Source organism: Ahaetulla prasina, chromosome 7 (assembly GCF_028640845.1).
Source record: "Ahaetulla prasina isolate Xishuangbanna chromosome 7, ASM2864084v1, whole genome shotgun sequence".
NCBI classification, from domain to species: Eukaryota; Metazoa; Chordata; class Lepidosauria; order Squamata; family Colubridae; genus Ahaetulla; species Ahaetulla prasina.
This window is the reverse complement of record NC_080545.1, coordinates 18,874,489-18,892,474: the sequence shown is the minus strand read 5'-3', so window position 1 is coordinate 18,892,474 and position 17,986 is coordinate 18,874,489. Positions and strand designations below refer to the sequence as shown.

Genomic DNA, 17,986 nt, shown 5'->3' with positions numbered 1-17,986 from the left:
GGCAACTTCAGATGATGGTGTAATGCCAGCAGCACTATCTGTGCTGTGGTATATTAAAGAAAGGGAATCCATTGTTGAAATCCCACAATAAAAGTATAGTTTCCATTTAGCAAATATTTAATCATATGATTGTGAGTTTGCAATGATTGTTTCTTATTCTAATGGGTGTTGTCTCATTTGCATCCAGCCATAAACCGTTTTACAAATCTCAAAGGCTGCTATAAACCAGGTAAGCCTACAATTCTATTTGTTCTTCTTCAGGTTTAAGCTTAGTACAGAGGATAAGGTTGTAAATGTTAGTAATGCCTACACATGACTGTGTCTGTGCAGAAAATTGTCATTATTCTCCTCCAGATGATAATCACAGTAAGACACAGCTATATGTTGCAAAAGTTTACATAAGGTCCCAGATCCCAACATGTACTCATGAATTTTGTAAATCTGTGAATTGAAATGGAGAATGAGAGACTAATACACTTCAGAAATAGCTTCAGCAGAAGACCTTTACTGTTTCAATAATAATACTAACAGTGCTCAATAATTTCAATTGGCTATTATTCCAGGAAGTAACATTGACTAGCTCATAGTTTGTTAAATACCCCCCAGTTTCCCATTCGGCCCGGGTCTTTTCTCTCTATCTTCTTCATATCACTATTTTTGCAGGCTTACATCCTTTTCTTTTTAAAGAAGAATCTGTGTACTACAGAATAAAGAGGTAGCTGTCTATTATATTTGCTTCTTCTAAATAAGAATGGAATGGAATGGAATGGAATGGAATGGAAGGGAAGGGAAGGGAAGGGAAGGGAAGGGAAGAGAAGAGAAGAGAAGAGAAGAGAAGAGAAGAGAAGAGAAGAGAAGAGAAGAGAAGAGAAGAGAAGAGAAGAGAATTCTTTATTGGCCAAGTGTGATTGGACCCACAAGGAATTTGTCTCTGTCAGATAAGCTCTCAGTGTATATACAAGCAACAAATGATAAATCATGATCATAATCATCATAAAAATACATTCATCGTAAATCATAAGATACAACACTAATTCATAAGATACTAAATAAGCAATCAACATATATCATACTAGGGTACTAAATAAAACAATATAAATTGTAAGATACAAGCAACAAAGTTACAGTCATAAGAAGATAAGGCGATAGGTAATAGGAAAGATGAAGAATAATAGTAACACAGCCCTATTAGGTAGTTTGACAGTGTTGTGGGAATTAGTTGCTAGTAACAGAGTGATGGCATGGGGGAAAACTGTCCTTGTGTCTAGTTGTTCTGGTGTGCAATGCCCTATAGTGTCGTCTTGAGGAAAGAAGTTGAAATAGTTTATGTCCAGGATGTGAGGAGCCTGTAGATATTTTCACAGTCCTCTTTCTGGCTCATGCAGTATACAGGTCTTCAATGGAAGGCAAGCTGGAAGCAATTTTTTTTTCCCTACAGTTCTAACTATCTATTGAAGTCTGTGTCTGTCTTGTTTGGTTTCAGCGCCAAACCAGACAATTACAGAGGTGCAGATGACAGACTCAATGCTTCCTCTGTAGAACTGTATCAGCAGCTCCATGGGCAGTCTAAGCTTTTTAGTTGGTGCAGAAAGAACATCCTTTGTTGTGCTTTTTAATGATATTTTTTATGTTAGGTGTCCATTTTAAGCCTTGAGATATTATAGAACCTAGAAACTTGAAGGTGTCTACCGTTGATACTATGTTGTCTAGTATTGTAAGAGGTGGTAAGATAGGAAGGTTTATCTTAAAATCTACTATCATTTCTACACTTTTGAGTGTGTTCAGTTCAAGATTGTTCCAGCCGCACCACAAGGCTAGTTGTTCAAATTCCTGCCTGTATGCAGATTTGTCATTGTCTCAGATGAGACCAGTCACTGTTGTATCATATGCAAAAATCAATACTTTAACAGAAGATCCTTTGAGATGCAGTCATTGATATATATAGAGAGAAGAGAAGTGGAGAGACCACACAGCCCTGGGAAGGATGGGGGGAACTGTGCTAATTGTACAGGGATCTGATACGATTTTGCCTAGCTTTACCTGCTGTTTCCTGTCTGTTAGAAAGTTTATGATCCACTTACAGGTGTGGTCAGGCATAGTTAGCTGAATCAGTTTAGTCAGAAGAATATCTGAAATGATGGTATTGAATGCCAAGCTGAAGTCTACAAAAAGGACCCTTGCATAGGTCCTTGGAGATTCAAGATGTTGTAGGAGTAGAGCAAAGCCATATTAACAGTATCATCTGCCGATCATTTGCTCAGTAGGCAAATTGCAAAGAATCTAACAGCGGATCTGGGATGGTTTTCAGCTGGGCAAGCACCAGCCTTTCATAGGTTTTCATAAATATGGATGTAGTTAATAATTAGTCTGTAGCAGGGGTGAAATGCTCCCGGTTCGGACCAGATTGCGATGGCAGTGGGTGGTTCAGAGACAACAAAAGTAGCAAAGTAGCAAAAGTCCCTGCACCCCCCCCCAAATGTTCAGATGAGCTGCGTGATTATAAGAGCCTTTTTTTTTTTACTTTTAAAAGCATTTTTTCTTTGGCCGAAAAAATGCTTTTAAAAGGTTCTGATGATCGTGCGGCTCAGCTGGGATCGTCAGAGGCTTTTAAAACCTCTTTGGCTGAAGAGGTTGTAAAAAAAATTCTTTTAAAAGGCTCCTCTGACGATCCCAGCTGAGTTGCCTGATCGTCAGAAGCTTTTAAAACCATTTTTTTACAACCTCTTCAGCTGAAGAGGTAGAAAAAATGCTTTTCAACGTTTTTTTTAAAAAGCCTCTGACGATCAGGCAACTCAGCTGGGATCGTCAGAGCCTTTTAAAACCCTTTTTTTACAACCTCTTCGGCCAAAGAGGTTGTAGAAAAAATGCTTTTAAAAGTAAAAACAAAAAAGTTGGCCATGCCCACCCAGTCACATTACCCCCCACACACACCAAGCCACACACACAGAACCGGTGGTAACAAATTTTACATTTCACCCCTGGTCTGTAGTCATTCAGCTCCTTGATGGAGGGTTTCTTCAGCACTGGGATGATAGTAGAACGTTTGAAGCGAGAAGGTACATAACATCTCTCTAGTGATTTATTAAAAATGTGGGTGAAGATAGGGGTCAGTTGGTCAGCACAAGCTTTTAAGCAAGAAATACAGTGGTGGGATTCAGCCAGTTCGCACCACTTCAGGAGAACCGGTTGTTAACTTTCTGAGCAGTTTGGCAAACTGGTCATTGGAAGACATCCTTAGGGCAGAGAACCGGTTGTTAAATTACTTGAATCCCACCACTGAAGAAAGAGCTATCTTGTCTGGGGCCAGGTGCTTTTCCAGGCTTTTATCTGTGAAATAGATCTCACACATCATTTTTTGTAATCACCAGAGATGGGGGGATCAAAGGGATGTGGTCAGTTGCAGGAGGCTTGGTTGTTGTTGTTGGTGGTGTATCTGAGATGAAGATGGTGGGGATAGTTGACAGTGGTTTCTTCTCAAACACATTCAGGTCATCTGCCAGTTGTTGATTTTTTGGGGATAGTAAGAAGAAAAAGTATTGAAAGTATTGTTCTTTCTTAGCAGTAGGACTTTAGATCTATACTTGAGAGTCCAATGTTATATTGCTTCTGCAGAAGAAGCCTGGAATATCTATCTTACAAAAGGTTGAGGACATGTTCTTCAGCAGATATCTTATTCACATGAATAAGCCTCTTGTGATCCTCACTTGAAATAAGAGTTAAGTGGAAGGGGTTGTTGTTGTTTTTGCACACTGCATACTGCAGGAGAAGGTTTTGATAAGGTTTTGAGGCAGAATAGTTGGAAGGGACCTTGCAGATCATCTAGTCCAACCCCCTGCTCAAGCAGGAGACTCTATACCATTTCTGACAAGTGGCTGTCCAGTCTCTTCTTGAAAGCTTCTAGTAATGAAGCACCCACAACTTCTGAAAGCATGCTGTTCCACTGGTTGATTGTATTCACTGTCAGAAAATGTGTCCTTATTTCTAGGTTGAATTTCTCCTTGATCAATTTCCATGCATTATTCCTTGTCTGGCCTTCAGGTGCTTTGGAAAATAGGTTGTTCCCCTCCTCTCTGTTGGAGCCGCTCAAATATTGGAGCACTGCTATCATGTCTCCCCTGGTCCTTCTCTTCATTAGACTAGCCATGCCTAGTTCCTGCAACAATTCATCATATGTTTTAGTCTCCAGGCCCCTAATCAACTTCGTTGCTTTTCTCTGTACTCCTTCTAGAGAATCAACATCTTTTTTATAGCGTGGTGACCAAAGCTGGATGCAATATTCCAAATGTGGCCTTACTAAGGCTTTATAGAGTTGTATGGTAATACCTCTGGTGAAGATTGCTAAGATAGTTTGAAAGCCATTAATTTAAGGCTGTTTTTCCATTGTACAAATTAAGGTAAAGGTAAAAGTTCCCCTTGCACATATGTGCTAGTCGTTCCCGACTCTAGGGGGCGGTGATCATCTCCATTTCAAAGCCGAAGAGCCAGGAACGCTGTTACCTTCCCACCAAAGGTGATCCCTATTTTTCTACTTGCATTTTTTTTACGTGCTTTCGAACTGCTAGGTTGGCAGAAGCTGGGACAAGTAACGGGAGCTCACCCCCTTACGTGGCACTAAGGCTTCAAACCGCTGAACTGCTGACCTTTCGATCGACAGGCTCGACATCTTAGCCACTGAGCCACTGCATCTCCTTGTACAAATTACATACTGTAATAATGGTCTAATTTTGCCCCAGTGTTTCACCTTCAGATACAATTGTGATGAATTTAGAGGCAGCAGATGAGAAGAAGATTGCATCAGCAACACTAGAAAATAATAAATGGGAAAACCAACAGGTGGAAATAGATAATGAATCTATTGAATATTACCTTAGCATAGTTTGTTAAAATTACTGTTGTATACATTAGTTTCGCCACTTCTATTTAGTCATGCATTTAGAAAAGCATGTAACTGAGCCTTTGATTAGATAACAATGCAGAGTAGTTTAAACTTTGGGTTAATTTTGATTTTTGCCATTAGAGCTTGGTCAATGAAAGTCATAGGGAAAAAAATGCAGATGTGCTACCTAGCCCAAAATGAATTTTTCTCTAAAATGAGTTTCAACCATTTCAATAATGGTTTGTTACAACGAGTTATGCTTAAAGTAGCAGTCTGTGGGCTGTGCTCTTTAAACAACTTTTCTCTGAGATAATAATAATTGACCGCGTTCCTGTCAAACAGACAAGAAGTGGTCAAAATAGGCAGTGCCCTATCAAATCCTGTGCCTGTCAATAGCGGCGTTCCCCAAGGCAGCGTTCTTGGACCAACACTCTTCATATTATACATTAATGATCTCTGTGACCATATTATAAGTAATTGGGTTCTCTTTGCTGGCGATGTTAAACTATTTAACACCACCAACAATACAGCTACCCTTCAAAAAGACCTTGACTTTGTGTCAGAATGGTCAAAAACTAGGCAACTCCCAATTTCAACCAGCAAATGCTCTGTCTTACACATTGGAAAAAAGAATTGAACACTAAATACAAGCTCGATGGAGAGTACCTTGTACATGACCCTCACCCCGTTAAAGACCTTGGAGTTTTCATATCAAATGATCTAAGTGCCAAAGCTCACTGCAACTACATTGCAAAAAAGGCTTTAAGAGTTGTAAACTTAATCTTGCGTAGCTTCTTCTCCAGAAACACTACACTACTAACCAGAGAAAGGGCCTCTGGTGGTTCAGACTGCTAAGACAGTCTGTTATTAACACAGCTGCTTGCAATTACTGCAGGTTCAAGTCCCACCAGGCCCAAGGTTGACTCAGCCTTCCATCCTTTATAAGATAGGTAAAATGAGGACCCTGATTGTTGGGGGCAATAAGTTGACTTTGTATATAATATACAAATGGATGAAGACTATTGTTTAACACAAGGTAAGCCGCCCTGAGTCTTCGGAGAATGGCAGGATATAAATGCAAATTTAAAAAAAGAGCATATAAAATATTTGCTAGGCCAATTCTTGAATACAGCTTGCCTGTCTGGAACCCATACCTCATTTCGGACATTAATACAATTGAGCGTGTCCAGAAATATTTTACAAGAAGAGTCCTCCACTCCTCTGATTACAACAAAATACCTTATGCCACCAGACTTGAAATCCTGGGTTTAGAATATTTAGAACTCCGCCGCCTTCGACATGACCTGAGTTTAACTCATAGAATCATCTGTTACAATGTCCTTCCTGTTAAAGCCTACTTCAGCTTCAATCACAACAATACATGAGCAAACAATAGATTTAAGCTTAATGTGAACCGCTCCAATCTTGATTGCAGAAAATATGACTTCAATAACAGAGTTGTTAATGCCTGGAATGCACTACCAGACTCTGTGGTCTCTTCCCAAAATCCCCAAAGCTTTAACCAAAAACTGTCTACTATTGACTTCAACACATTCCTAAGAGGTCTGTAAGGGGCGTGCATAAGAGCACCAATGTGCCTACCGTTCCTGTCCTAATGTTCCCTTTGATTGAATCCAATTTCATATAGTTATTACATACTTATGATTATATTTATGCTTATATATTGTAAAGTTATTTCATGCTTATACTTATATATACTGTTGTGACAAATAAATAAATAAATAATAAATAAATAAATGCAAATTAAAAAAAAAGAGCATATAAAACATTTGCTAGACCAATTCTTGAATACAGCTTGCCTGTCTGGAACCCATATCTCATTTTGGACATTAATACAATTGAGCGTGTCCAGAAATATTTTACAAGAAGAGTTCTCCACTCCTCTGATTACAACAAAATACCTTATGCCACCAGACTTGAAATCCTGGGTTTAGAATATTTAGAACTCCGCCGCCTTCGACATGACCTGAGTTTAACTCATAGAATCATCTGTTACAATGTCCTTCCTGTTAAAGACTACTTCAGCTTCAATCACAACAATACATGAGCAAACAATAGATTTAAGCTTAATGTTAACCGCTCCAATTTTGATTGCAGAAAATATGACTTCAATAACAGAATTGTTAATGCCTGGAATGCACTACCAGATTCTGCGGTCTCTTCCCAAAATCCCCAAAGCTTTAACCAAAAACTGTCTACTATTGACCTCAACACATTCCTAAGAGGTCTGTAAGGGGGGTGCATAAGAGCACCAATGTGCCTACCGTTCCTGTCCTAATGTTCCCTTTGATTGAATCCAATTTCATATAGTTATTACATACTTATGATTATATTTATGCTTATATATTGTAAAGTTATTTCATGCTTATGCTTATATATACTGTTGTGACAAATAAATAAATAAATAAAAAATATCCCACTGAAAAATAATGATTTCAGCCACACATCCTAAATCTTTTCTATTTGCAGGTTTTCAGAGAAAAAGGAAGCAAGACTGATTCTTCAAAAACCTAAAGGTTAAAGTATAGATTATTTTTAAAGGGGAAGCAATAACCGGAAGAAGTTTTAACATTTGTAATTGTGTTTTAATTAGTTATTTTGTAGGAGAGATGATTTGAAATTCTGATTTCTCTTTTGATCTGTGCCAAGGTTTCTTTATGAACTTCAATCACTCTGAATTTTACACCTTCCTTTTGAGATGCTTTCTGATATATATATATATATTTACCACTAATATGAGAAGGAAGCTGTTCTCTCTTTGAAGTTCCATTTAGGATCTGATCCAGATCCTTCTGAAACTGATAATATGTTCACAGAGTGTGGATTTGATCTAAATCAATTTGATTCAAATTGTTCATCGGGAATACTTTGAATTGTTTATGTCCATTTTTTTTACAGTTCTGCAAAAGGCTATAATCATTTCTAGTATTTTACTGATTTTCATTATTTCATTAGTTGTCCTGTGTATTTTTCAACATGCAGAAAACAAAGGGTGGTTTTTTTTGTTGAAAAATTATACTTGCCATGTGAAACAATCATTTAATCAGAATTGTTCTTCAGATTAATACTCAGGAAAAAAAGAGAATATAATGCCATTAATGCCAAGAAACCAGCTATGAATTTGTGAAATCATTAGGAGTTGAACCTGTTCCCATTCAATTAATACATGTGACTATTTGGAGAATTTTACCATAAACTGCTAAGTGAAGGGACATTAGTAACATTTATATTTTATTCAGAATCCTGTTCTGCCTAGCTTTTTCTCCCAACAATAGATTTAAAAAATAAATAGATTTTTTAAAAATTAACAACTCTATTTGTTTCCAGGCATAATATAGATAATATAAATAAATTGTTTTATTCATAAACATTTTTTAAAGTAGGCAATTCTAGCTAGGTCAACTAACAAAAAAAATTGGTAGGGAGTAAATTCCATCTTTATTTGTACCTTCCTCCACATTCAAATATTGAACGAAAAAAACTAAGCTTTCCTGCTGTTTCAATTTCAAAATTGCCTCTCTGTGTTGAATAAATTAATTTAAAGGGAGAAACAAAACACCTTTTCTATACCAGCAGACAAAGCTGATTTCTACTCTAATGAACTTTGAATCTAAACAATTGAGTAATTTTTATTAGATTACCAATGTGATTCTGATTAAATATCAAAACAATTAAAAAATATCATTAGCAAATATATTTCATGACTATATTACTCTTTGCCCTGAAATTAATCACAACTGGGTACTATATAAAGATAATTATATAAGGGGGCAGGAGAGGGAGTGGTAGTGCCTACATTGTCTATTTCTCTTTTGAAACTGAAACTCAATTCCTTCCAGACCTCAAGAAGTTGCAGCTTCTGATAGGGTAATTACAGAAAGGAACTTCACATTCTTCTGGTACTACGCAAACACGTATGGTGGGATTATTCAGGTTTGTGCTCCAGCTATTGTGATTCTGGGTAAAGATTTCCCTTTCAAATAGTTGCACATTTCTCAGTTTCTTCCTTATATATTTTATCCATAAATTTCCTGTCCACATCATTTCCACTGGGTGGACTGCATCTAGCTAAAGTTTTGGTAACAACGGAACGTCTTGTACAAAAGTAGAATCTTGGAAGTTAATTTGGGAGGATAAATCAATTATTAATACTTTGGGGAGGATAAATTAATACATTTGGGAGGATAAATAAAAAATTAATACTCCATTACCCTTAAATAATAAATATAGAGTTCTTGTATTGACATTTGAACTAATGTTGATGTTGTCACCTCTTTTATTAATACTATAAGAGATAACTCTAGTATTTATGTGGAGAGGTGAATGGGACAGAGAAGGTATATATTCTACCTTCTGCCTACACAAAACAATTGTATCATAATTAGTTAAACTTTTATAATAGCAGTTTATCAACAGGTATGTTTTTATTTATTGGTCATTTTATAACTCACCACACTTTCAGTTATTCCCAATATCTAGTAACTTAAAATATGACTAAAACATAAAGAAACAAACAGCATCTACCATCACTACCTAGTATCCATAATCACCTGTAACAATTCTCACAAATTAAAAACTGAAAAATATTTTTACATTAAGGTCCTCCTGAATTAGGAAGAGAAAATCAATTAAGAAGAAAATCATCCAAATTTCCAAGAAGTTGTTCCAAAAAATGAAACAACAATGCAGCCCTAGGCTCACCTCAGACTGACTCAGTGATGAAATGCAAATTTTTTTACTATCGGTCTATAGGCATAGCTTGGTGGGTGTGGCTTGGTGGGTGTGGCAGAGGAAGGATATTGCAAAATCTCCATTCCCACCCCACTCTGGGGCCAACCAGAGGTGATATTTGCTGGTTTTCCGAACTACTCAAAATTTCCACTATCAGTTCTCCAAAACCTTTCAGAACCTGCTGGATTTCACCCCTGGACTGAATCCAAGAAATCCCCTCACAAAAAGAGACAGAATTTTCCAGGGACACTGGAAACAGTTGGGAGGATAATTAGCATGGACAGTCCCAAAGGAAATGAGCTTTGGCTATTCCATCTTTAAACATTTTATGTATATTTTATGTACCAGAACAGAGGTGGAAAGTAAAACCTAGGATGAACCCTCTTCTAATCTACACTATGAAAGGAGCAATTTTATGATCAGGGATGATCTATCCAACAGTGATAAAATTATCTGATGAACAACTATGTCAATAGGCTTTGCCAAGAAAGTCCAATAGGGCTAATTTAAAACAAATATCAAAAGATTTATAACTGAATACCCTTTATAAATTAAAACCACAGTACATGAACCACATACAATATACAAGCAATTTATTATGGTACAAATGCACGCATACACAAATAATACAAAGTAATTTTAAAAATGACTTGAATAATGTGTTTTAAAAGGGTTCAAATATTCTTCTAGCTCATGAAGAAGTTGGACATTATTTTACTCTTCTCTAAATATTATAATTCTAACACTGGATACAATGCACATGGAAGAGATGGTCCTATAGTGTCAATAAAATATGACAAACATCAGGAATATAAAAATGGATTTTCTATTCTTTTGAAGTCATAGGGATTTGAGTTAGTTAATTCAAAGCCTGCTAGCATAATTTTATCCTTTCTCATGAATTTACAGCATTATTATGTTCATTTAAGACTTCTACAAAGAAATATAAAATCACTTAGGATAAATCATACGATTGCTAAATATAATTTCACTTATGTTTCTAAAACAAAGACCAATTTACAATAATTGTGTAAACTACCAAACTGCTATTTTGTTTCTAAAAGGCACACAATTAAAAATTATAGCACATTATGGCTAAGTTGAATGTTGACGGTTTCATCTTTCATCCAAGAAACTTTTGCTTGTGTTGTGTGCATTTTAATATTTTATGACTTTTCATTTAGTTATTTTAATTATAATGTAGTAATAACTACATTTGTAGTCAGCATTTTTTCCCCCAAATTCAAATTCTATTGTTGTAACAACAGAATACCAATAATTTACCCAGGGGTAATAATAGATTGGGATAGCTGAATTATGTGCACACATGTCTCTATTTCATGTTCAGGCAATTCTTCCTAATACATTGTTAAAATGCTTTATATGCTTGTTCATTGATTCTCATTGGTTTAAGCCAGGGGTGAAATGTAAAATTTGTTATTACCAGTTCTGTGGGCGTGGCATGGTGATGGCCCTGAGTCTTCGGAGAAGGGCGGGATATAAATTCAAATAAAATAAAATAAATAAATAAATGGTGGTGGTGGTAATGTGACTGGGTGGGCGTGGCCAACTTTTTTTTTTTTTTAACTTTTAAAAGCATTCTTTCTACAACCTGTTTGGCTGAAGAGGTTGTAAAAAAAATGCTTTTAAAAGCCTGTGATGATCAGGCAACTCAGCTGGGATCACCAGAGAAAAAAAAGCTTTTAAAGAGTTCTGACGATCCCAGCTGAGCTGTGTGATCATCAGAGGCTCTTTTTTTTTACTTTTAAAAGCATTTTTTTGGCCGAAGAAAAAATGCTTTTAAAAATAAAAAATAAAAAAACCTCAGATGATCGCACCACTCAGCTGAGGTGGGGGGAGGGGACAGGGATTTTTGCTATCGGTTCTCCGAACCACCCGCCACCATCGCTACTGGATTGGGCCATCCGGTCTGAACTGGGAGCATTTCACCCATGGTTTAGCCCTATGTGCTATAAAACATTACAATCAAAAAATAGGTGCTTTATCAACTGTATAACCATTCAAATATTTGATAATTCTCACATCAACTTTTGTATCACATGCCTAGCTAAACATATTTAGATTTTTAAAATGCAGTGCCTTTATTACAGTCTTTGATCAGCTTCCACAATAGGAAAAGGAAAACAGTTGCTGCAGCAATTCGTTATCAGGGAGCAGAAGAAAACAATAAGACAATGAAACAACACATTTAATTAATTTTGGGGGCAATTCTAGGACTGGATGAATATGTTTGGCCGAGAGGTGTGTTTCAGCAGGTTCTGACCAGTTCGGGAGAACCGGTAGCGGAAATTTTGAGTAGTTTGGAGAATCGGTAGTAAAAATTCTGACTGGCCCCACCCCCATCTATTCTCTGTCTCCCAATTCCCAGCTGATCGGGAGGAAATGGGGATTTTGCAGTAACCTTCCCCTGGAGTGGGGTGCAAATGGAGATTTTATAGTATCCTTCCCGTGCCATGCCCACAAAGCCATGCCACACCCACAGAACTGGTAGTAAAAATATTTGAAACCCACCACTGGTTTGGCTACATAGTTAGCCACATGGTTAGAGTTAGCATCCCTTAAAAAATGCATAAACATAAAATGTATCAGTATGAAACTCAAAATTAGAAATGGCTGGGGAGATCAAAGCAGATCTGGGGGGCATTATAAAAAGGATACTGGCTTGAGCTCATCACTTTTAACCTTGATTTGGTTTTACTTGACTGGATGTGTTCCTCAACCTCTGAGCCTCTGTGGTTCAGACTGGTAAGACAGTCTGTTATTAACACAGCTGCCTGCAATTACTGCAGGTTCTAGTCCCACCAGGCCCAAGGTTGACTCAGCCTTCCATCCTTTATAAGGTAGGTAAAATGAGGACCCAGATTGTTGGGGGCAATAAGTTGACTTTGTATATAATATACAAATGGATGAAGACTATTGCTTAACATAGTGTAAGCCATCCTGAGTCTTCGGAGAAGGGCGGGATATAAATTCAAATAAATAAAAAAAAACACCTGACTTTATCTAATTTTAAAAACGTTTTCCTAATTCACAGGTCAGGCTGCTAAGTTATCCCAACCAATTATAAAGTACTCAACCAAGTCTTTTAGGACCAATAAGGAATTAAATATAAAATTTCTCTGGAACACATTTGCCCCTCCCCCGTTCCCCTTTTCTAAAAGGACAACAAATGGTTCTCCCTGGAATCTCCTAATTCTCTGAGAAACTGGCTACAAAATGGGGAAGGTTACCCAGAGCCCCAGCAGCCCTTAAAAAGACCTACTTACATCTTAGGAGCCATCTTCAATCTGGTCACCAACAACTGACAGAAACTGACAGTTGACTGATAGGGATGACATCACAAAACCCCAAGGAGATGACAGGCCTCCTTTGGGATCCTGTCAAAGCTCACCTTCTCCACCTTTTCTAGACACACCAATGGCAACCCAAGGGAACCTACTAACTACTCCCCAAAGCTGCCTATGTCTCATCTTTTGGCACAGAAGGCTTGGCCCTTTGGTTGTAGACTTTGGTTGTAGACTTTGGTTGCCATCCTGGCTGTTGGTCTTTTTTGTTTTCTTGCAACATCCGTCTGCCTAGGGCCAGCTCCCTGCGTTATTTTTGCTTATGTGCAGACACCTATTTCTTCATGCCCAAGTATTGTGAGACAAAGCTGTGTTTAGTGACAGGTAGAGAGGCGGGGGGAGGAAGGGAGAGAGAGAAAGAGGGAGGGAGGGAGGGACGGAGAGAGAAATTGTCTCTTGGATTTTAAATTCAGACATCATTTCTCACACAGCAATGCAGGCAAGAAATAAAACAATTGTGTGATAGATTTTACCAGTGGTGGGATTCAAAATTTTTAACAACTGGTTCTGTGGCTTATTTTGGGGAGTGGCTTGGTAGTCATGTGACTGGGTGGCTAGCTGGTCATGTGACTGAGTGGCCATGGCTATGTGAATAGGGACTACTCAGAGGGTTGAAAAAAGTCATTTCTGACCGGTCCTCGCACTTATGACAATCCTCACATTTATGCCCATTGCAGCATTCTTAACAACCTTGTCACTCATTTCACAACTGCTTCTCTTCACCATGGTTACAAGATAGGGTGCAAAACGTAAAATGTGAGGACAGTTGTAAGTGCGAGGACTGGTCAAAAATAACTTTTTCAGCCCCCTGAGTAGTCCCTATGCACATAGGGACTACCCAGATGGCTGAAAAATGTGATTTCTGACAGGTCCTTGCACTTTTGACCGGTCCTCGCACTTATGGCCGGTCATCATTTATGTCCATTGTAGCATTCTTAACAACCATGTCACTCATTTCACAACTGTGGTGCTTCATATGACCAGGTGGGTAGGGCCAGATGGTCATGTGACATCACTTCTTTGCCCTAATGATAGTTTGTTGCAATGGTCATAAGTGTGAAAAACGGTTATAAGTCACATTTTTCAGTGCCATTGTAACTGTTGTAAGTCAAGGATTACCTGTACAAATATACAAAAAGTGTCTTTACTTGCAAAAGGCTGTCCTAAATACCAATCATTAGATGAGAAATACCTGCAAACTGGAGTTACAAATCAGGCAGGGTGCCAAAGCACCTTGAGGAATTAAAATAGTTAAAATGCAATGATAACTATCAGCAGCCAACTCTTGCTCCTAAAGTGAAACCCTTTAGCAGAGAGGTCATTTAAATTCTCCAGAATGAAGCAAAGGAGCAAACAGAGTATCTGTTGCTTGTTCAATCAATTACCAGAACAAATAGAAACAGGAACTAGTCAGATTTCCGAAGCTGCTTCTTTTGAGGAACAGAGATTAATATTTTTCCTTCCAAACAAAGCTGAATAGGGAAAATTATCTCATCGCTAAACACAGGATTAAACATCACCAAGCACAGAATTAAACTTCACCAAAAACCGGTTTTAGACCAAAAATCAGAAAGGGTATGTAAACTCACATTTGAATGACAATCTTTCTAGCTAGCCAATAAGCCTTGCTGAATGTCACTCATTTTGGTTCCCTGTCATTAAAAGCTTCTGCTTCGTTATTCAATTATTTCTTCAAAGTGCTGATGATTGCATCCTGGCTGGAAAAACTCCAATACTCCAGGGGAGTATTTCCTCCCAATAGCGGTGTAAAAAGCTTAAAACAACCCTTCCCCTTTTAAGAAAGTCAAGGGGGAAAAAAACTCTGAGAAGCTCCAGAACGGAAGCAAAAGTAAGTCTAGGCATACTGCCAAGAATGTAATAAGGGTTAACAAGAGGCAGTTTCTATAAACAGGGCAATAGAGATTAGGTGTCGTGTCCCACTCCTCCGCTGCCGGCCGGGTCGGGGAAGTCCGTATCAGGCGTGCCTCTGCAGCTCTGCCAAAGTCCTAGCAAAGTTCTCAAGGCAGGCAGGAGACCAGGAAGTGACTTCAGCAATCCAAGGTAGACTTTGCCTGACTCAGAGAATGCCAGAAAGCAGATCCTTTATATAGGCCATGGGGTGTGGCTCCATGACTCAGCACTTATCCAGGCCTGCCCCTCCCTTCCTTTTGCTGACGCCGCCTATCAATTCTCCTGAAGCGAGGATCTCTCCAGGCTCCAGCTGTTGGCAATTCACATTCCTCAGGCTCACATGCTGTGGGGGAGGGGGAGGGGTCTAGTTGCTCCGTTTGCCTGGGCATGGTGCCAGGGCTGGGGCCTGGAGGCATGCCAGGACATTCCTCAGCGTTCAGCAGGAGATAAGAGGGACCTGGCTGCAGGGAAAGCGAGCGAGACACAACATTAGGCTAGGAAACAACACCAGAAAGTTGTAATTGCTTATAGGATTAACCCTGTAAAGTGGAAAAAAACAAAGGGAGATTTCATCTAACAACCGGCTCTCTGAACTGCTTAACTATTTAACAGCCGGTTCTACTGAACTGGTGAAAACCGGTAGAATCCCCCCTTTAAGGCTCAAATGGTTTACTTACAGTATTTCTTTATGGATTTCTAAACTGAAATTCAAGTTTAGAAATTCAAGTCAAGCTGATTCTAAGCAGCATATACTAGTATATTATACAGTATACAAACCCCTAGCCAAAGCAATAATAACAATACTGAAAAAAACAAGCAATATATAACTGCACTTTTTAAATGTATAGCTAACATAACATTCCTGGGATCAGGAACTCCAAAGCCACAACAGTAGAATCTAATCATTCCTCAGAAAATATGCTGCGATCATTAAATTCCTTTAAGGAAACAAAAGTCCAAAAATATAAAAGTCCATGGATTTTGATCTCCCTGCTTTCACTTTTCAAATTTCCAGATTTATTGTCCACTGCTTTCTTTTAAATCCATCCAAAAATGTATATGAATATGCATTTTTGGGCACTTTTTTTTTCACTGTGGACTCTGACAAGCTGTTTTCTAAAATGCAGTGATGTCCTAGTTCATTGCTCTGCAACCTTAAACACTCAAAGAGTCATTTGGACCCGTTTCCCACGAAAAAAAATACACCGGGAGCCACAAAAACCCTTCCCGTGCCTGACGATTTCTTGAGCGGCCACAAAACTAGCATATGTATTTGAATTAAATGTTCTGTTTTCTTCTGAAACTTTTCTTTTCTCGGATTTATCCATGGTTGGCCTACCGGGAATTGAAAAGCTCAATACATCACATGCCAGTGAGTCACATATTTTGAGTGACAGGGTGACTCAGGGGTGAAAGAGCCACATGCGGCTCCAGAGCAACAGGTTGCTGATCCCTGCCCTAGATCTTTGATTCCCCATAGATACCTCCTTTTTTTCTCACCTAACATACCCACTTTATTAGGTAAATGTATTGCAGCATCCAGGTTTGATTTGGCTAATGTCAGGGTACTGATTTAAGAACATCAGTTGCTACGATGATGCACTGATGTAATGAGTTACTGCCTCTCTCTCTCTCACTCTCTCTTTCTCTCTCTCCCTCCCTCCCTCCATGTGTTCTTCCTTGCAGTAATTTACTGATTGTTTGGCTTCTGCCTACAGCACATGTATGTACAGTATATATTCTTTGGTAGATAAAACCACTATTTCTTACAAACCTCTGTTTGCGGTTATTTCTCCTGGGTTGTCTCATGTAGTAATGCTGTGCATACTCTTGACAGCTAATTACATTTGCCAAATTCTGGGCTGGGCAAATATTTTTCCAGTTTGAATGCTGAAATGCAAATGGGATGGATTCTGAGCAAAATGCTCCCTCCTCTTTCCCCTTCCTCTTTCAAAAATAGATGGCCTCTACAAGTTGAGAAGGATAATCTCTGAAGGAATGACGCTGATGAAGTCTGAACACAAGTGTAAGAAGGATAATGAAGACAGAAAAAGGAATAGGTGGGGAAAAGAGAAAAACTATTGAGATTTGCTTATGGTGCACTTACTATCTTAAATCAACCAGCCCTCTCCTCTGCTATCCATCCTTGTAACTTCTGATGAAAAGAAGTCCAGAAGATTTCTTGGCTGTGGCAAAAGAAAAACTCATTCTGATGATGGAAAAAACAGTAGTGGCAAATGACTCCTGCATATTTGAAGGAAGAAGAGAGGCTACTCATGCATGCACCCAATCAGGAAGATGTTATTTCATTGGTATAAATAGAGAAGAGAGATTATTGTTATCATGGAGCCAGAGGAAAGACTAGAAATGCATTTCTATAATATAATAGAATATATATAATATATAATAGAATCTGTTTGGAACCCACACTGCATTTCGGACATAAATACAATTGAGACAGTCCGGAGATATTTCACAAGAAGAGTCCTCCACTCCTCTGCTTGCAATAAAATACCTTATGCCACCAGACTCCAGATTTTGGGCTTAGACAACTTAGAACTACGCTGACTTCGGTCTGTCCTAAGCATAGTACATAAAATTATCTAGCACAATGTCCTACCTGTCAGTGACTACTTCAGCTTCAACCACAACAATACATGAGCAAATAATAGATACAAACTCAAGGTAAACCGCTCCAAACTTGATTGAAGAAAATATGACTTCAGTAACAGAGTGGTCAATGCCTGGAATGCACTACCTGACTCTGTAGTTTCTTCTCCAAACCCCCAAAACTTAAACTGTCTACTGTTGACTTCATCCCATTCCTAAGAGGTCTGTAAGTGCACCTGCGTGCCTACTGTCCCTGTCCTAATATTCCTTTTTCACTTACTCTTTTCATGTATCCAAATTACCTGTTATCTTATATAAGATTGACAAAATAAATATATTAACAACAACAACAACAACAACAATAATAATAATAATAACGGGATCTGCTCGCATAATTCACCAATACATCACGCAGTCCTAAACGTTTGGGAAGTGTTTGACTAGTGATCTGTGATACGAAATCCAGCATAGT

The 17,986-nt window shown here is 38.3% G+C and overlaps 1 long non-coding RNA gene across 1 annotated transcript; it reads left to right on the top strand.

The window, feature by feature from the left end:
• The first annotated feature begins 207 nt into the window (after positions 1-207).
• Positions 208-17,179, top strand: LOC131202139 (uncharacterized). The gene is made up of 4 exons (XR_009156078.1): positions 208-229; positions 7,367-7,413; positions 8,737-8,830; positions 16,865-17,179. It is a non-coding gene; the product is annotated as an uncharacterized LOC131202139 (long non-coding RNA).
• The last annotated feature ends 807 nt before the right edge of the window (positions 17,180-17,986 follow it).